The sequence below is a fragment of the Phyllostomus hastatus genome, unplaced genomic scaffold (assembly GCF_019186645.2).
Source record: "Phyllostomus hastatus isolate PE091 unplaced genomic scaffold, TTU_PhHast_1.1 phas_contig_58, whole genome shotgun sequence".
NCBI lineage: Eukaryota > Metazoa > Chordata > Mammalia > Chiroptera > Phyllostomidae > Phyllostomus > Phyllostomus hastatus.
Window position 1 is genome coordinate 57,662,013 of NW_025333916.1, and position 22,201 is coordinate 57,684,213.

Consider the following 22,201-nt stretch of genomic DNA (forward strand, 5'->3'; position numbering starts at 1 on the left):
CCACCTAAATCTGTGGTCCAACTTTGTGTGTCATCACCCAGAATTATTCAACCATTAAATCTTAGAAGTTCACCACCCCAAATTTCATTCCTAGCTGCAATGTAGTAATGGGCACCAAAATTACTATCCTATTTGAACAAACAAAAAAAAAGGACAAAACAAGTGAAACTATACTTCAAGGCACTGGACATCAGCAAGTAAAGAAAAAATGATCCCTGAGATGAGAAACAAGGAAGTGTGCTCTACAACTGTCCCAGCTTACAGTCTTAATAGCGTCTTCAGGCCTTGGTGCTGACAGGAGAAACCTAGGTAAACGGTTTGAGATGAAGAGACAGAGCCCCAAGTACAAAGAGAGCAAGGAGTATTAGAGAGCACTGGAGAGAGAGAACTCTATAAAGATCTTGCAAAGGGACGCCTCAGGTAGTCAGTATAGCAATGCCTGGTGCACGTACATGTGTGAGGAATTACCACTCAAAAGAATTAAAGGGAAGAAGACCTTGCGTTCATATAGGACAGAAAGCTGTGCTTGTTTCTAAAAGCCAAAGTTGGGAAGTCTTAGCTCAGTAGTGGGTAAAAATCAGATACAGACTAAATATTTTTTGACCCCATCTAACAAATCTTCAAAGCTAGTTTTGAAAGCTTTCAAATGATTCCAAGTAACTAAACTGTGTCTCAGACCAAAACTCAAGATTTATAAGCAGAAAAAAACTATGAAGCATGTTAACGGCAAAATTTACCATGCTTATCATCTGGTCAAAAATTATAGGCATGCATGGCAAAGAGGCAGGAAAACATGACCCACAATAAGCAGAAAAACCATTCACCTGAAAATGACCCAAAACTGACACAAACGTTAGTATTAGCAGAAAAAGACATCAGAACACTTTTTATAACTATAGTCTATATGTTGAAACACTTAGGGAGAGGCATGAAAGGTGTATAAAAAGCTACAATATATCAGATGGGAATAGCAGCATAATAGCCTTTATACAACGTAAGAACTGTGAACTTGAAAACAAAACAATAGAAACTATCCAAAATGTAATAAAAAGAAAAAAAAAGAGCATCAATCAGTGAACTATGGGACTTCAGGCCTAATATAATTACAGTATGTGTAACTGGAGTCTTCAAAGAAAAGAAATGGGAGACAGAAAAATTATTTTAAATAACAGATGAAAACTTTCCAGATTGGATGAAAATAAGCCAGTAAGTCCAAAAAGCTCAACCAACCCCAAGCACAAGAAACATTAGGAAAACTAGACCAAAGGACATCTTAGCCAAATCAAATTGCTCAAAACCACTGGTAAAGACAATCTTAATATAACCAGATCAAAAACTTGGAAAACAAAACAAAACAAAACAAGTTACATAGAGAAAAGAAAGGATGACAGTAGATTTCTCGTGGGAAACAAATCAAGTGACAAGATAGTAAAACACTTTCAAAATACTTAAATTCAAAAATGCTATGAAAAATGTATGAAAACCATTCTTAACTCACTTGCTTTACAAAAAGAAGCCACAGCCAAACATGGCCCCATGGTCAGCATTTGGCCAACTCCTGGTATAGTGTCAATTTCCTCAGGCTTCCACAAGCTACTTCTATAATAACACATTCAGCATCTTTTTTGTTTTAAACAAAACAAAAACACAATCTAAAAAAATGTATCACATTGCAGATATTTCAGTTCAAGAGCCATTAGGACTTACTTTGAGATTTTTATGTAAACGCAAACCAAAGAACTATTTGTTCTGAATTAGTGTTTCCTCAGCAAATGAAACTGTTTGCATTACCCTGTTTTACATTCAGCTCGCACCTGCCCACCTCCCTCCATTCTGCTGCGCGGGGTGTTAACCATGACAACCACACATCCGTCTGTGTCAGACCCACAAGCACACCACATATCCCAGCTATTTCCAATCACTTTGAAACTGCAACATACAGAGATTGTTCCTTTGGTGTTAGAGTATCTCCCACACGTTTTGAATAGTATGTACTGGAACTCTAATAAAATTCAACCTAATGTTAAGAGTCGTTGTAAAGTTTTTATAAAGTTCTCAAGTATAGTTAAATCACTCTAACATCACTGGTTCACTCATAAGATGGTCCCTTGCAACTCTTTTTAATGAGGTCTGATTCCACCCAATGATGAGAGCTGTTTTCATTTCACTTTTAAGATACTCTCAAATCACTAATTATAAAGACATATTCTAAAACCACTTATAGTTGTATAGAAGCTACATCCATCAATTTGCAGTCAGAGTTAAGGATCATTAAAGCCAGTGTTAAATTTAGTTAATGGAAATATATAACCTAACCATTTTACATCAATTTATAATTAGGATTCAGGCATCAAACAAAAAGGTGCACTAAAGTGAAGATACTACTATGTAATAATCTGATAGGACTACTCACAGTTAAAATGATTAGTCTGAAAAGATACATACTCTAAAAACTGGCAGATTTCTAATTATCACCTATTTTCTAAGTACAAAATGGGTGCAGACTTTATTTTTAAAAACCCACAACCACATTACAATCATTTTACACAATCATACTCTAAATAAAACCTCATATCTGAGTTCATTCATTCAATGAGTATTAACTAAACAACTGTTATGGCCAGGTACTTTTAGGTACTGGAATACATCAATAATCAAGACAGACGCTTCTTTAATTAACCTTAGAGGTGGAAGAAAATAGACAATCAACAAGAACAACAATAAGAAAAAAGAAAAAAGAAAAAGACATGCACACAATTTGAAAACTGACAGGTGGTAAGAAGCCAGCACTGGGTCAAATGTTTGTCTCATGAGTGATGATATAAAATGAACTTAACACGCTGTAATACACATGTTTTTGTCAATATAAATCAAAATGAACTAGCCTTTCTACTTCATTTCCCCCCCACCCCCTTTTTCTTTTATGTAATTAATTACAGGAATCCCCAACTATGGAAGAATGTCAAAGTTTCTTCATGGACTATTAATTCAAAAGAGTATTAGGGCCATTTCAGGCATGAAATGCTATAATGTTCCTATCATAATGAAATGAGAAATCCCTGGTTTCTTCCTTATTGGCTAGATTAAAAGTCTGTACACTTTTTCTGTAAAGGTCTATCGTAAGTATTCTCTACTGGCTATAAGGTCTCCGTTGCAAAACTCATCTCTGCTGTTGTACCAAAAAAGTAATCAGAAAATACAAAACCCCTTGGCTGTATTTGAACAGCAATAAAAAATAAAAAAGAAAGAAAATACATAAATGAATGAGTGTGGCTATGTTGCAATAAACAGGCTTGGCAGGATCTGTAATTTGCCAACTCCTTTGCTATATAGTCAGAACTTAGACTACAAGAGCAGTGAGAAAGCTGAGATCAACTTGACTATTACTTGGGCGGGGGAGATGGGGAGAAACAAAAGGAAATTTAAGGAGAGGTTTACCTCTATTTCTTCCTGCTCTCATGTAATGTTTCCAATTTAGCTTCTCCAAAACTGTCCCAATAATAGTGGTATGTGAGATGTTTAAAGCACAAATGAGATAATTTACTAGGATATTTATTCTCTGAATGCTTGAAGTTTAGCAAACCCACAGCTGCTTAAGGGAAAAAGAAAAAAAAATTGTGCCTAGCTGACTGTGATGACCAACCTTTCAATGGCAAGGAAGCAAAACACAAAAGAACTACAAGAATTACAGTGGCTCTTTTCCTCCTATTGTATAAACTGTAAGTTCCTGATACATCTCTCTGGAGGTAATGAAGTAACTGATGTCAACTATAAATAAATACTCAGCAATTTAATATTTTATACACCCACACATATAAGAGATACATACGTATATACAGAAAACCACCAAAACTACAGTAAATAAACCTTTCTCTATATCAACATATCTACACACACACAATTCCCCCTTCCACACAATTCTCTGTGTATATACATATCTATGTACATGCACCCAAATAAATGTATATATGAGGTCTGGAAAAAGCCCAGAGTTGTTAACATAATGAGAATGGTTTGCATGACATTGACGTAACCTGGCAGCCAAGGAGAGTGGACTGGGATGCTCATGCATGAACAATAACTTCACTGCACTAGTCAGTGGGGGACAGTAGACGCCATTGAGCACGTGTACTGTGTGGCCATTGCATTCAAAATGACTGAATGAGCTGAGCAATGGATCTGCATCAAATTTTGCTCTAAGCTTGAACATTCCTCTGCAGAAACTATTCAGATGATTCAGGAGGCTGCAGTTATGGGCAACTGGTGATTGGCAGCTTCATCATGACAACATGCCCACTTATGCATCACATCTGGTGCAGAGGTTTTCAGAGAAACATCAGGTCACCCAGGTGACTCAGCCCCCTACAGCCCAGATTTGGTGCCCTGTGACTTCCAGCTTTTCCCAAAACTAAAATCACCTTTGAAATGGAAGAGATTTCAGACCATTAATGAGATTCAGGAAAAGAAGATGGGACAGCTGATGGTGACTGGGAGTACTGTGTGAGGTCCCAAGGTGCCTACTCCGAAGGGGACTGAGCTGTCATTGTCCTATGTACAATGGTTCTTGTATCTTCTTCATTAAATGTCTATTTTTCACATTACATGAATGGATACCTTCTGGACAGACCTTGTATGTGCAAGTAAACATGTATTAATTTTAAAATGTTTTCAGTATATGCTGCTTTAAAACATGCTACAATCCTGGCTGGCGTAGCTCAGTGGATTGAGCGCGGGCTGCGAACCAAAGTGTTGCAGGTTCGATTCCCAGCCAGTGTACATGCCTGGGTTGCAGGCCATAACCCCCAGTAACCGCACATTGATGTTTCTCTCTCTCTATCTCCCTCCCTTCCCTCTCTAAAAATAAATAAATAAAATATTTAAAAAAACACATGCTACAATGGACTATATTAATATATTTATCTGTTAATATCAACATACAATAGATTTTTATATAAGTTTAGGTTCGAGTACACACAGTAAATTAATGTCTACAAACTACTGGCATACAACTATTTGGGAGTAATGGAAAGAATGACAATTTTGGAATGAAAAGTAACTGGATTCAAATGTAGCATTTTTGTCTACAAACCATGTAACCTCATGGGCATCCATTTCCTTATAAAGTATAGTGAAAATTATAATTACCTACCTTGGAAGCATTGTTATAAGAGGTGAGGTGGAACTTTCTTAGCACAGTGCCTAGCCCATAACAGACAATAAGTAATAGCAACTATAATTTAAAGTTATTGTTTAGCAAAAACAATTGCTATGACTTAATCTGTGAAAGTTATATGGTTAGCCTAAGCAAATGTTTAACTCACATAACAGTGTCAACATTAATGAATTTTTGTTATAAGTTTTGGAGTATTACTTTTAGGATTCAAGATTTCTCATTTTTAAAGTAGAAACTTTTATCATCCTTATTTGCCTTAAAAATTTCAGATGAATGAGGAAAGCAGAGATGAATAATATTTTTGTGACTTATTTATGAAATCACAGAAACAAATGCTACATAAGCAATGAGCTAGAAGAGTTGGGCACGTAAGAATTTAATATAAGAAAATTAAACATGGCTATATAAACCTGTATGTACTGAATTGTATCTTTAATATTATGTTTGATTTATTATGAGCAAATAAAATATGTGGAAATTACCACTGCTAGTATTGTCTCTGCAACCGCCAGCAGTAAATGTCTCCTCTACCAGCAGAGACACTACGAGTAAGTACACCTTCTCACCTGACCCAGAGGTCCAGAGATTGAGGAAGCACTGCTTCAAACTCTCAAACTCTCTAACGTGTCCTGTAATTGTAACAACTATTAGTATCAAAGAGCTATCTAATTTAGTAGGGAAAGGACCTATCCTAATGATAGCATCCTGGAAAAAGGGTCTTCCTTTTACCGCGAATGCAGAGGAATTCAGGATCTCCCTGGAGAGCTTATTCCATCTTTGAATAGAGCAGAACATTTTTTTTTCTTATAATGTTACCTTTGTAATTTTCACCCAATTTTTTCCTGGTGTAACTATTGGAATGCAGAACAAGTATTATCTTCCCTCAATATGCTGAAAATAACATTTCATCCGAAGCAACTTGAACAGATAATAACCTTTTAATCATTGGTATATTTTAATACAAAGACTGTAGTAGACACAGGCAAGGAAAACCTACCAATTACCACTACAAATAAATCAGTTTTATAATTTTCTTAAACATTAGGTTTATTATGGTAAAAACTAACATTTTAGTAGGGCTGTTCTAGAAGAATGACAGACACGAATCCCTTGTTAAGAGGGAATGATTTAAATAGAAGCAGGGCTCCATGCCACAAAGATAGCTAGAGGTTCCTGCAGCCCGGCATGCCGTTTCCCCACCCAACCATGGGGAGATCCTTCTCATTCCTGAGAAGTCCGGCTCAGCTGTGTAAATGTTTTCCCGAAGTTACAAGCCCCCCTCTTATGTTCCCACAACACATTCTTCATACCACTGTTGCAGCAGTTTTTACCGCATGCACCTGATTTGCCTGATTACAACGTACACTTCTTGTGCCAGTGTATTTATTATACTACCTCCTTGTACTCCCCAACATATCCCAGTTTGTGTTATAAATGATGTGGTCACCATAGGTACAGTTAAAATTTCAACTCATATTTGTCAGATTTTCTTACAACTACATCTGCTTTCCATCTCCTTTTCCCAGAGGCAGAAAAAGAATAGTTCTTGTCCCAGTGTCCTACTCTCATAACGGCAATAGCAGGACGAGGTGAGGTGACTTCCGCTGACATGTGCCACTGTAAGACTGTCCTCCCAATGACCCAAGGTTTCAGGAATCTTTCCCTCCACGTCAATTTTGGATTAAGTAACATAAAAATACATCTTTCTACAATGTCAAATTATCGCTCATTTTGAATGCTTTAAAGTGGAAAAAGTTCATATACTAATGTGGAAGAAAAAGGTCTTTGTTGAAGGTTTATCATTCCATACCTTTGATTAGATATATTAAACAAACAACACCTATCAGTTCACTGATGTGCTTTAAAATTCTATGAACAAAAACCATGTCTTTAGTTGGTTTATTATTAGTTTTTATTTTGTAACTATAAGATACAGACCAGGGCTGATCTAGGTATAGAATATTAAAAATAAAGGAAGTCAGCTGGAAATAGTTAATAACTCATCTGAACTGAACTTCTATGAAAAGTTGTATGATTATGTAATCTTATTAATTAGAAGTTATAATCTTTATTTCAAAGCATTATTCTGAGTAAACTATAAATGCAATTGATATAAGTGGCTTAAAATTAAACTGTAAATGACAGAATATTCCTCCCAAAGAAAGGAGTACAGCCCTGACACTATGCAGGGGAAAAAATATAGCAGGCACACAGGTCTCCCTCTGAACTGTGTTTAGCAGCTTTATTACTTATATAATTAAATGTACATGTACTCTATAAAGGACAGTTTTGAAACACCCTGGGAGTAGCTTTGTATTTAGACATTTAAGTTTCACTCAATTGTACATTTCAGTGCTCGCTATATGCAATGTATACTGTGCCAAATGCTAGGTGAGGAAATTAATAAACATAAGATACGGTGGCAGCCCCTGGTGATCAAAATTCAGTGGGAAAAGAGAGGCCATTTAACATTTAGTAGTGATATAAAAGAGAGGTAGGTAACACTACGCAAAGCAAATGAGAGAAGGGTGCTAGGCAGAGTCTGCACTGGACTGTAAGACGAGTTGAGGACGGGACACGTGTCTGTCTTGTGGATGCCAGGCTCTCGGTAGGGTCTCAATAAACACAGGTTGAAAGACTGAGCAAGAGAGTGAGAGAGCTGTTATTTGGGAACCCATTAACATGGGAACTGATTCTTGACCATAAGCAGTAAATCTTCTAGGCATCTAAGATAGAAAAGAGCAGTGATGTAAACAATAAGGAAACATGAAAAAAATATGGTATTTTTCTCAAAGAACTCAAGGAACAGCCAGAAAGTCTATTATTCCCAGAAAATACTACGATGGGGAATAAAGCAAAATGCAGTACACTGCAATGACCTTTAAGGATATACTAAGAAACTTTTCGATATCTTTGGGCAATGGGTAGTTACTAAGAATGACATTCATGCAAGCAGATGACATGACCAGGTCTGTGTTTTAGAAAGACACTAGAGAATACACTGCAGGAGAAGATAAAGCCAAGTTTAAATAGAGGTTACAAAAATCTCCCATGCAAGAAACTTCACCAGTAATGGATTAGAGATGGTAGGAAAGATGGAAGTAATCAAAGATGAATCCAGATTTACCAACTGGGTAAAACGAGCTATACTATTCTAATTGGAATCACAGGGCAAATACAGACTTAGGGAAAATTTTTTACCACTTGCAGGAAGCATTACACAGCAAAAACAGTAACAACAAAAGAATACCATACAATGTTATATGTTAAAATAAGTCAAAATAAATTAGCTATTTGGCCTGCATCAATATATGTTATTACAAAAAGTACTATTCCAGAATCAAGCATGTCTAGAAAGTGACTCAGTACTCTGCATATGTAAGAGACAGCCACTGATTCTTACACATCCTGAAATTTATAAAAACATGATATAAAAACTGCCAGAATGTCACGTAAGGAGGTTCTGATGTCCCTCTGGATTAATTGATCTTAAGTCTAGAAGAGGTAAGAATCTACTCTATGAATTATGCTTCTGTACCATAAATAAGAATGTTATAATGTGAAACAACACCCACTCACACAAAAATAATAATTAGGATTACATATAGAGAGTCTTTAATACTGGACATTAATATTTTTATATAAATCTCTTTTAACCTCCATACCAACCACAGAAGGTAGGTACTATTATTTTCATCATCTCATATTAAGAAATAGGTCTTAGAGGCATTAGTTCACCTGCCTAAAGTCACCATAATACCAGAAATGACAACATGATTGAACGTGAACAATCTGACTCCAGAGTCTACCCTCATTATCCACAGTACGGCACCCTACAGTGTACCTCATTACACTGCCTTTCATAGGAGAGTGCACATTCAGTGTACATACCAGTTTGCAATTACTTCACTTGCGTGACTATTTGATGTTTATTTCTCCACACAGATGTCTGCTTTAATTCACTACTGGGACATCATCCTAATCCCTAGAACAATGGCTGACATAGTAACCACTCAAAAAATGTATGCTGAATAAATACGCTATTCAGAGTAAGTACATAAAAATTTTTAAATATACCAATTTGTTGATCTAGATGCTGGTTTCACAAGTGTGTCAATCTGAAAATCCGTTGAGCAATATGCCTGTAATATATTCACTTCTCTCCAGATATAATTCAGTAAGTAGTTTAAAAACAAAAAACATTTTAAAAAAATTTTTTAAAGCTCAGATCACTGAGATTTTAATGTCTTCTATTTTTTTTAAAGATTTTATTTATTTATTTTTAGAAAGGGAAGGGAGGGAGAAAGAGAGAGAGAGAAACATCAATGTGTGGTTGCTGGGGGCCATGGCCTGCAACCCAGGCATGTGCCCTGACTGGGAATCGAACCTGCGATGCTTTGGTTCCCAGCCCACACTCAATCCACTGAGCTACGCCAGCCAGGGCAGAAAAAACATTTTTGTTATATTGTCAGTTATTACAGATTACATCTATTATTTTATTACAGTAAACAGGAATTTGTTAATTTAACTTTATTTTTCACAATCTGGCATTTATAACAAAAGAAGTCCCCAGGTCAGAACTGTGAATATTAAAATACAAGAACTTACAATGAAATAATATTTTGTGATCAATTATAATAACAATAGCTGTAGTAAAGAGAATGTGAAAGAGGAGTAAAAAAGATCATACTGCTTTAAAATGAATCTATTTTCAAACTCTGAGAAATAAAAATTTAAAAAATTATTCCTTCCAAATCTAAGCAAAACATCTTTCTACTGCTTTAAAAAGGAATCTCACTTTCTAAAGTAAGAACAAACCTACTTAATATAATTAACAATGTAACTGCCTTGGCCTATTTAAACTTGTCAAAAACAAATTTTTTAAATGACAATGCCTAAGAGCATCAAAAGAAAGAGGTAGAAATTGAAGCCTGCTATCCACCTTCAGAAAATCACCTTCCGTGATCATTCACTACTCCCCTACTCCTTCCCACGCATATTTGTTTGTTTGTTTGTTTGCAATACCATTTAGTCCCCTTATACCCTCCTCCCCCCACAAAGAACTCATGGACATACATGTCCAAGCATTTATATTTACCTTCACGGCAGTGTCAGAAATCATGTTCCCAGGTTGTACTAGTCAGATAAAGAACTAAAGCCTAACTATTTACCTTGCTAATAATCCTCTAGCTATTCCATCTTATTTATTTTACATGATAAGTAATTTGTGAATTTATGATTTTTCTGGTAAAGATGGCTTAGATGTCTGAGGCAGAAAATGGAGAAGAACTGCTTATAGCCAGGTGCCGTCTTAGAGTTCATTCATCTCTTTCCCTTTCTCACTATAAAATTAGAGATCAGTGGAATGCTTGGGTTTTTAACATTTGTTATGAGTTGTAATAACTGTGGTAAAAAAAATTGTAATCAAATTCATAAAGATCTTTTACTTCTACACAGGTACAAAGTATACACAAGCCAATACAAAGAATACACAATGGCCATGTACCAGGCTACAGAAATGGCTTTCATTAAAGAAATCGTGACATGTATTTAAAGGTTATTTTTCTATAGAAAAACGATATGAAAAATACAATCTAAAACTAGAACAACATTTTCTGAGACTAAAAATAACTGAAAGCAATTGTATAAAGATTACAATCACTGAATGTTCTGCTAAGCTTCTGTCTTAATTTATCATATTTTACAAAGATATTAGTAAAATCATTAGGGTTCCACAGTCCCCTAATTGGGAATCATTTACTATAAGAGGAAAAAAATCTATCTCAGAAACAATTCACCATGTAAATGAACCCTGTAAAAGACTAAAACAGCTATGCCTAAAGGCTGAGAAGTGTGATACACACCCAGCCTATTAGAATGATTTACAAGTTGTGCATTTTGCTTGTACAGCTACTTTCATGTTTCTGTTTTTCTCTATGAAACATAACTATTTATAGTTCAGATCACTTGTCTGACAGGTGGCTTCTATGAATGTAATTAAGGGCTTCCCTCTCAGAAACTAATAAAGGAACAAAAGTTATAAACAAATGCACTTTGACTGCAGGACACTCAATTTGAGTGTGGGTTAGAAATCTGAAAAATGTTATTACAATGCTATTTGCTAAGCCTCCCATTTGTATCCTTTTCTCTTCCTCACCCAAGGATATGTTTATTTATTTGAGAGAGAGAGAGAGAGAGAGAGAAAGAGAGAAACATTGATGTGTGAGAGAAATGTGATTGGCTGCCTCCTGTATGGACCCCAACTGGGGACAGAACCCAAAACCTGTTGTTGCATGGGACAATGCCCCAACTGAAACATCCAGCCAGGGCAATAACTCAAAATATTCAAGTAAGTAGGGTTAGACATGCACAGCTTACAAAGCAGTGACATTTTAATACATTCATATAATGATGTTTTTGTCGCTTTCTCCTCCTGAAGAGGATACGAAGTCTCACATGATTCAAACTAGATGTAAAGTGTAAGGATGAATTCATTCACTTCCTCAATTTAACAATGACCTAGTGACAGATGCCATGCAGAGCCTGCTCCAGGGCAACACTCCATTCTCACCAACGCAGCCAGAGCAATCTTCTAAACTTAGAATCTAAATAATCAGATGTCACTCTCCTGCTTAAAATCTTCTAATGACATCCCTTTGCAAACTTAACACTATCTCCAGGTTATTGCTTGCTCTCTCTCTAATCTGGTATCCACCACCCTCCTCCCTCATCAAGCACCAGCCATAAAGGTTTTTTCCTGTCTCTAGTCCTCTGTACTCTACGTTCTACTTGGAAGACTTGGTGCCTTCTAGGTAGTTCCGTATCAACCAAATATCACAGCCACAGACAATCTTTCTCTGACAATTCTCCCAACCACCAGTCAACTCTCACATATCCAATTTTACATTATTCAGACCACTTATTAGTGCTTCAAATTTTGGATTCATATTTTTACTGCCCGTATTCTCCCCACTAGAACATAAACTCCTCAAGGGCAGACTCAATTTCTCCCACAATTCAATCACCAACAGAACAATAACACACAGGCACCTAGTAAAGGTTAATAAATACGCGTCAACTGTGAACCAATTATAGTAATAGTACAAGAAAGGTAACATAACATACTACAAAGAAGAAAGATGCTCAATGCTGCTGGGAAACTAAGACTGACTTTGTGGAAAACTTGTTGCTGGCTTCAATAAAGACAGCAGACTGGGAAAGGCCAGAACTAAAATAGAGAGAGTAGACAGGAAGTCTGCACACCCATACAGGAAAGGAAATGAGAGCCTTAATGAAGGCATGACAACAGAATGGAAAAAACAGATTGTGTAGGTACCTCGAAGATAAAATCATTATCATCATCATTATTAGCAGTGGAGATCTGATGAGTAGAACAAGGGCAAGGAATGAGGCTAGGATATCTCCAGGGTGTCTGATCTGGCCCCATTAAAGTACTGCTCTTAACCCAGATGGGAAATATGGACTTTTAGCATAGTAAGATAATTAGTAAGTTTGAAACAGAAAAATTTGATATACGTGACTACATGGTTAAGATGTTGATTAAGCAGTGAAAAAATTGGTCTCGCAAATACCATATGATCTCATCTTTAACAGGAACCTAGTCAACAAAACAAACAAGCAAAATATAACCAAAGACACTGAAACTGAGAACAGGCTGACAGTGACCAGAGGGGAGAGAGGAGGGAGTTTCAGGGGAAAGGGGTGAAGGGTTTGCAGGAACATTAGAAAGGACACATGGACAATAACGGGGGGGAGGGGGGGGTGGAAACAGGGGAGGAAAGTGGGAAGGGCTGGGGTGTTGGGCTGTGGTCGGGGGGAGGCAGAAAGCTGTACTTGAACAACAACAGAAAAACAATTGGTCTGGAACCCTCAAGCTAAAATACACATTTGATAGTCATTTATTCAACCAATAAATATTTATCAAGCACAACACAATGTGTTGGGGCTGTTCCAGACACTGAGGATACAATGGTAAAAAAACAAAGTAGCTCCTGTCCTCACAAAGCTTACAGTCTAGGGAGACAAACAATAAATAACAGTGTAATGGCAGTACTGACAAGGGCTATGGGGAAAAAAATATAAAAGAGTGGAAAGTGATGGAGAGGGGCTACTTTTGATAAAATGATCAGAGAAGGCCTCATTGATAAAGTGATATTTGAACAGAGGGTTACATGAAGTAAGAAAGTAAGCCTACATATACTGGGGGGAGAACAATCCAGACAGAATGCAAGACACACAAAGGCCCTGCAAACAGAGTATGAGTAGACAAGACTGTCAAGAAGGCTGTTTTGAACAAGAGGAAGAGTTAGGCAATGAGAATCATTGTAGAGGGAGCCAGGAACTAGATTATAATGACTCATCCCAAACAGCAGAGGTACGTTAGAAAACTTATCTTGTCACACATTCTAGTATTTAATGCAGTGCTAAGAATATAACAGGTGCTCAACTAATTTTTTCAAAGTAATGAGTGAGCGGATTAACAGATGCCTATTATATTAGCTCGTTTTGTATTTGACCATTTCCCAAACTCCAGTTCAGCTGCAAAGAATAAACCAAGCAGCAGTTTAAAGGACTATATTATAGGCTTTAGAAATCGTCAGAAGCAGAATTTTTTAAATGTCTTGAGCAGTGACATCACCCCTGGAACAAGCGCATGCCCTTCTAGGGGGACTGCACAGAAGGAAACATCTACTTCAAAGTATAGTATACAACTGTGAGACTGCCTGCCAAAACAACAGTTCATTTGATAAACCCTTCACGTTTGGTAATGTTTTAATAACCAAAATATAACTTCAGACCAAATTCCAATCATGTTGGACAGCCAAGAGTTTACCATACTACCTCAGTTCTATTCTAGGAAAAATCATTTAAAATAGTTGGAAAAAAAAAAAAAAGCCATGCCAGTATGTTTAAGAGCAATAGTAATATCCTTAAAAACATGGTTAAAAAATAGAGATTGACTGCATTCTGCCATTCCTAATTAGTAGAATTAAACAAGCAATCACTCAAAACTTACCAAGGAAAAACAAGTATTCCTTTGGTAGCTAATAATCCATACTCATTTTAAAATTTCTCAGTGCATTAAATCGTCTAGACTCAGAATCAGCAAGGATCTTCAAGATTATTAAATGTTCTCACCTTAAGAGAACTCTGAATTCACTGTTTTCCATACTTCTGGAGAATAAATGCACGGGGGGGCAAATGTAGGTTTACAGCTGTTCATATGAAAAATAATATAATAATAATATAATAATAATTCTAATACAATACAAAAACAAACTCTTCTGCATTCTCACAACTATAAACCTACTTTCACCCCACCCTGAATTTAAAATGAAGTGAATACTAGTATTTCTTAAATGATCAACATTTAGAAAATATATTTCATCAGAAATTTCTTCACCTTCAGTATAGTTATATATTTTGTTTCACTTTCACATTTACACTTGTCTTTGCATTGAGAAATAAGTGTAATGTGCTTTATTGTACTAATCTATGCCAAGCACATGTTGCCAAATTGTTGTCAAGTATTAATCAATTTCCTATGGAATACTCAGTTCTAATTTCTTGGATATAAACATAAAGAAATGGTCCACGGGTAAGTTTTCTACCAAATCATCATCAACTAAAATCAACAAAAAATTAAGTTAAAAAAAAACCTTAAAAATTAATTTTCTTTCAAGTCAAGGAACATAAAACACTATCACATACAGCAAAAGAAAAATGTAGTACATTTCCATAGCATGTCCTATTATTGAGCTCTTAAGAAAAAAGCAGTGGACATTTAAATACATATGTTTTTTTCAAGGAGAAGCATTTCTCTTTTATACTTGAACAACTTCTCCACTCTGATGTATATTTAAAACTACACGTTGTAAATCTAACACATTAACACATATTTCTGCATGAGCATATTATTGAAGTGAAGACCAAGCAATGGTCATCACCCTCCATTTTTCTCTGTAGAGATACAAAACCAATTTTGGTAACCATTCCACAAAATAAAGTAGGTCAACAAAAACTTTTATTGGATCGAACTTCTAAGTTTTCCAACTTGCTTTCTAACCTGTAGCTTTGAACTCTTTATGGTGATCTGATTATTTATGCTTCCTTTTCATTAAATAGTCGTGGAAAAAAATTAAAGGAAAAATTCACTTATGTAGATGTGTTAACTGGCTAAAGCCTATTAAATTAAAAGGTCAGGCCGAAGATACAAAAGAGAGATATTCAAAAAACCACTGAACATTTTTAAAGAAAGCAGGAATTAGTGTGATTTGTCCGAACTCTACCCACTCATGCACACTCCTGCCCATCCAAACAATCCATGCGCATCATGATGCCCCGACACACACTTGGTTAAAACAGCATCAGTGCTAGGTACATAATGATGCAACAACACAGTATTGGCAAATAAAGTCACACGCAAGAGTACAGACTTATGACTACATCATATAAAGTTCAAAACCAGGAAAAGCCAATCTCTAGTGTTGGAAGTCAGAATAGGGGTGTGTCCTCGGTAGGGGAAGGAGTGCCTGGAAGGAGTCCAAATGGGTGTTTCTAGGGCATTGCCATATTCTGATCATCCCTGTTTTCAATTTGTCAAAATTCATAGAACTACACATTTACGAGAACCATTTTTGGGTTCATGTTTTCATTCAGTTAAAAATATTTATAAATAACGTTCACCGTCTCTCACTACATGAGGTATTTAACATGAAAAAGAGAAAAGGGTCTAACATCTCCACACAGTTGCCAAGGCCCTCAATAACTGACCTCTCCCTACGAACCCAGTATAAATGCTAAAATTCTATGTGCTTTTATTCCCGTCCCAGTAACATACTTCATGCCTTTCTCATGCCCTATTCTTCTTGATTTAACTGCATCCTAATCCCTCAACGTTGAAACAACACCCCACTTTTATTTTTTCTAGCTCAGGCTTATCTCTCCCTTCTCTCATCGCCTCTGCTTTAACTGACAGTATCAAGAACCCCCGATACCTACTTACTTTTATCTGTGTGCCCAAACTGTAATAAATACTTCATAAACATTTTCACTCACTACTCAAATAAGTGTTATCTCCAACAGAGATGAGAAAAGAGGCAGGGTCAAGATTCAGAGGCACGTCTGTCTGGCTCCCAAGCCCATCATGGTCTTAGCTCCAAGGCTGGGCTGTCTTTGTATCATGCAATTAATATGTTATTAAATGTTATTTTGTCCATATTAGTTATATGTTGTATTCTGTTATCTATGCTTATATAATCCTACTGGTCATATTGTACACAGATATACCAACTTTATCAAGTCATACTTCACTTACCTTGAACTATGCTATGAGACAATTACCTAACTGAAAAATAGCCAGGATGCAAAACAAGCACTCCAAAAGATGGCCATAAAAATTCAAAGTATGTGTCATCACCAATTTTACTCACCACAATCATATATATTATTGATAGTAGACCCCCCTTAATTCCTTATAATGACAACCCACTTATCTTTATTTTCTACACAGATTAACCAGTCTAGGTACAGCTGTTATTTTATAACACAGTGAAAGTAAAAACTGAAGAATTAAAAGACTGCTAAACAGAGAAACAACAATGCAATGCAAAGTGAGAGCTGAGAGCAATGAAACAGCACATAAGATCGAAAAGAACAGTCCGATGTTACTTACACAGGGTAGTAATAAACACAGTCATTGTATCATAATGATGCCCCCAGCCAAAGAGAAAAAGTTAAACTATAGTCGATCTTGTCTTCTTACGAAAGGAGAGATATATGTAATAGTTCTAGAAATAATTTTATCCAAAATGTTAAAATGGCTATTTCAGAGCTTGGGCAGCAACTTGCTTCCTGAGTGTTGCAAATCAACAGTCCTACGATATACAGAATACTCATTTGGTTACTAATTATTCCAGCAATCTGGGTTACCTTCTTTTTATTAAAAACTGTGAAGGGTTAAGTACATGAGTTTTAGCATCAAAAACAATGAACGTGACCTGAACCCTACCTCTCTTTCCTACTGCCAAGTGGCCTGGGGCTACTTAGGCGGCCCTTGGGCCCCCCTTCCTTCACAGGAATATTAATATGTATTCCCTAGACATGTAGAAGATGACATTCGGTAATTTATGTTTTTAACACAGTTCCCAACATTTTATAGTAAGGGTCAAAATATGGTAGCTGCTGCTGCTATTTTTTTGAAATGTTTAAAAATCATGTCTTAAACACCTAGCAACCAGAATAACACTGGACACACTAGTGGTATTCAATAAATACTTGGTGATCAGCCTGTAAAACGAGAGGAAAAAGGTAAAAGTCTCTCTAATAGCATGTGACAGTGCACAACCTGATCACGTCTACTACTTTTTATTTGTAAATACTTACAAAAGAACTGTTTCAAGAACTAAAACCAATTACTGAAAAATTATTCTTTTATTAAGTTTTTGGTTAATCTGATAGGAGGATTTTATTAACAAGCATAGCTATTCAACAAAAGAGCAAACCTCTTTGAATAAGCTACTCATAAGGGAAGGGTCTGAGTGATAATGAATGGTATCTTTCAGATAATTTCTAAAGTGGCTTCCAAATATGCTTAAAGATACACATAATATTTATATGCACACATACCTCTTTCAATACACTCACATTCAAATACCCCAGGTGAATATGTAGTGAATATGTACCCCAGGCAATATAATTACTTGTTTTAAAAATAATTACACTTTTTTCTGTGGTACTTTTACAATATAGAAACAATTACTGATGTAAGTGAAAAACTTTTCCTAGAACTCAAAAATAAAGTTGACTCTTTTAAAAGAAACCAGATAACTATTAGAAAAAGTAGTAACATAGCAAAAGGCAACTGTAACAATTTATCCAAATGTTTTAATCTTCTTTTCATTTCCTTTTGAAAAACAGCCAGCATCTTTTAGTATGGCTTCCATTTTTCTAGGTAAACAATATATTCATGTATTCAAAACAATGCTGAAACATGAATACAACTCTAAATCCTCCCCAAGGAAAGAGAAAACGGCTTTTTTAAGGTTCTTATTAAAATATATAAAACGATTTATACATTTTTAAGACTATGCTAATCTAAAATGCAACTCATTAAAAAGTTACAAAATCTTATGTTAAAAACTTATGTGACCCATGAAATCTTATCACATAAGATTAGCATTTAATCTGCTTTATACCAAATCTGACCTGCTTATACCAAACTAAGTATGCCATTCAAAAATAACATTAGAAGTTATAACCTAAGTTTAAAAATAAAACATCATTTTAAGTAAACAAGGTACCCCATTATCACAACTGTATACTAGTATCACCTGTGACAGATATAATTGAGAACTTATCTACAACACGTGATAAACAACACGTCCACAATGTTCCACTTGCCACCCAGTCACACACAGAAACTGCCATACAGCTGAACGTCACAGTTCACAGCTCACCTACCTCCGACCACTGCAGTCTTCTCACTCTCTCTGCAACTCTACTCTCCTCAGTTTTTCTTTCTTTTTTTTTTCTTGGGGGAGAGGGCTGGTGGTGATGGTGGTGTGGTGAAGGTTAGGGAGTGTATTATACGGAATTATGAGTAGAAAAGAAAACAGGGCAATTAAAACTTTTAGTATCTGAGGGATGAACATCAAGCATGGAAATAATTAGCATTATTCTTTAAGATGTGATTTCTCAAAGTATGAAACTACTGGTAAAAATATGTATGTGCACACATCTAAAAACAGTTAAATGTACTTTTATCTGGAAAGCTGCTCCTTCTTGGTCACCATCTTTGTTTATAGTTTCTGTGTCTTTTCACTCTACCCATTATAAGAAATACATAAAATTACACTGGATTGTGAACAGATTATAAAATCCCTGCAAGTGGCAATTCAACTCTCATTCTGCTACTTTAATAGAGCAGTATTTACCAAAATAACTAGTGGGGTAGGGTATCTAGATTTGGCAATGAAACATTCCATGTTTTTTCAGGATAATCTTAAATTCAAGTATTCTATATCACTGTCAGGTCACATGTTTGAATTTTTAGTTCAGAAAATATGATCATTTTAGTGTAAAAATAATGAAAATGCTCCCCATCCCATTTATAGTCTCTATTTTTAAATGGCATATATCAAGAAGTAAGTTTGATAAGTTTACAGAGCCCTTTGAACATGCAGTACTAATGAAGGGGAGAGGAGACACGTATACTACAAAACAATGCAAGAAAAAAATCACTTATGCTTGGGTTTGGAATGCAGCCAAGCATTTATATACTCATAATCAAAAGCACACAATTACTTCACAATATGCCCGCATCTCTCAGTCCAAGACCGCCTTCAAAGGTTAGAAGAACCCTATTTTAAAATACAATCAGTCTTCAGAAGTAGAGATTTGCATGCAGAAATCACCAACTTTTTCTTGAGGTTTTTTCTTCAAATACTGAATAATATGCCAGAAATACGTTAGTTCAGAAAATTAAGCTATGATTTTTTAAGCACTGAACCGGAGCTCTAACTATTCAAACGCTACTCTTTTATGCAAGGGTCTTACAGGTGTCAACTCTCTAGGAGCTCTTCTTCCCTCTAGGTCATTCCTTACCTATCCCATTCTTGTCGGAATTCCTCCAGCTTTTGATTCCTTTGTAAGGATAATCAGCAGGTGCTTCAAATACTACAGTCTTAAACTATGCTCTGATACCAGTATACCCCAGCTATAATATAAATCCATAAAGCCAAAAATTATGCCTTCCTGATTTACAGTAATACTTACTAACCTAATTATAGAATATATTCATCTAAAATATGCTGAGTGACATTAACAAGCCACCACAAATTCAAATTTCTTCAACATACGGGGTAAAAAATGGTAAAGTAATTGAAGAAGCCAGATTCTTTAAAATTCAAGTAATTAAGGTTAAAACTCCTTTCTGTATTTCTTACTAATCAATTGACTCCTTAAACAGCATATGTTTGAATCTTCAGCATATTCGCAATTTTACTATATTTTATATAAAATTTTTCATTGCCAGGTACACTGTTTATGCAATCTGTCTGGCTATATAACTCTGTAGAAAGAATTTTAAGAATGTACTTGGGTTTAGGTTTTCTTACAACCCTGTGACTTTGGACATATGAATGTTATATTTACCTAGTTTGACATAACTATTTTCCATTTATTTTAACATCTGTATAATTCATCATAGAGATATAATTTTAAAGTAGCTAATCACTTTAACCTGGCCACAGTAACAAAAGCACAAATACAAAACAATGGATGATCCAAAAAAAGCACAGCCAACTCTCAATTATTCACATGTAGATCACCTAATAAGGACTTTAGCCCGTTTACTTCCACTTTTTAACAGTATTTGCTTGGGAAATAAAAATTGATGCTAATAATTCATATACTAGATACTTCAATTTATTGTAGGGGAGGAAAGAATATAAAATCTTCCCAAGGCACACACAAGTAATGCTATTTACTTAGATTACACATTTAGCACTCTCCCACCATCATTCACCTTATCATCAAGTGCCGGTAACTGAGAGTGCACTGTACGCAGCTTGGGGATAGTCAGGGGTACAGACACACAGGCGTGCGAACCATTCACTCACCCCACTGTGCTTTTCACAGCCCTACTTTCAGTAGCCTGAGACCTGGGAGGGGAGGAGGCGGCAAGTCACTGCAGATGATCACTTGAAAGGAAACTGAGAGTTGACTGTAGTTTACATTTAAAGTGCTATGAAACAGCATCCCCCTACATGTATTCATTGCTGTTTATGGGAATACCTCTCACAGTGACTTAACAGGACTATAAATGCTTTCTCTTTAACCTTCCAATATCCCAGAAACACGGTGATATCTGAGAATCACAAAGACAGAAAGTGAAAGTGCTACAAATGGAAAGTAGTATGTACTTTAGAGATTAGGAAATTGATACCCAGAGAGGTTAAATAAGCAGCCCAAAGTCATCCTCAGATTAAGGGAAGAGCATAACTCAGTTCTTCCAACCCCAACTGCAATGCTATACTCTCACTGACCCTTCAACCCAAAACTTCCTTCTTGGCTTCAGAGATCATATCTTGCTGATTTTCTTCTCTTCTGTTGACCCCTTTTCTGGACTCACTCCTCCACTACGCCGTACTTTCACCTAACGCTCAAATCTTCAGCTCCTTCTCCACTTACTTTCTCCCCTCTCTCTAAGCCTATGCAGGGCACAATTGGATCCCAAGTTCAGAACAACTAAAACTTCCATTTCAGTCTTTGCTGCTATCTCTTACGCATTTCTGACAGTCAATCGCCTTAAACTCAAAGAAACTCAAAGATGGCAACTCAATACCATCTCTCTCAAAATGATTTCTTCATTTCATGGTACCACCAAATTCATTGTTCTTCAGGACTGCAAACTTAAAATGCTTTTACATCTGATCTCCTTAATACAGTACTGAACTACCCCTTTCCCGTCTCTTCATTCTTCTATTTAATAAATCCTTCAGTTATTACTGTATAATAGATGGTGGAAAAGATGCTTGAGATTCAGTGAAGGAAAAAGAACTGGACAAAGAACTTAAATAAGGCAACGGTAAATGATATTGAGAAAGTAACAAACAGAGATGTGGAAGAGGAAAGGAGAAAGCCATGAATTCCCACTAGAATGATTAGGAAGGATTTCCAGAAGTGGTGTGTGACCTAGACCTTAAACTAGGAGTTTGATATATAGTGCTGCAAATGGAATTTTAGACAAAGGAAACAACCTATGCAGGGTCAAATAAATAGAAAGTGCATGCCACAGGCAAGGGGTAATAAACAGTCATCTTTGAGTAAAGCAATAATTCTCAACCAGGGGCACAGCATGATCTTCAAGGGAAAAAATGAGAGAAGGGGAGGCTGGTACTTGACTAGCAAACTCTGCCAATCCCTCTGAGAAGCACTGTGTATAAAGGGAGGGAGAGTGATATATACGTGAACTGTGCAGAGAGACAGACAGACTGAGAATAGTAT

At 36.0% G+C, this 22,201-nt stretch overlaps 1 protein-coding gene across 4 annotated transcripts in view; it reads right to left on the minus strand.

The window, feature by feature from the left end:
* Positions 1–22,201, minus strand: part of RICTOR (RPTOR independent companion of MTOR complex 2) — a 98,332-nt gene that overhangs the window by 70,132 nt on the left and 5,999 nt on the right. The window lies entirely within an intron of this gene.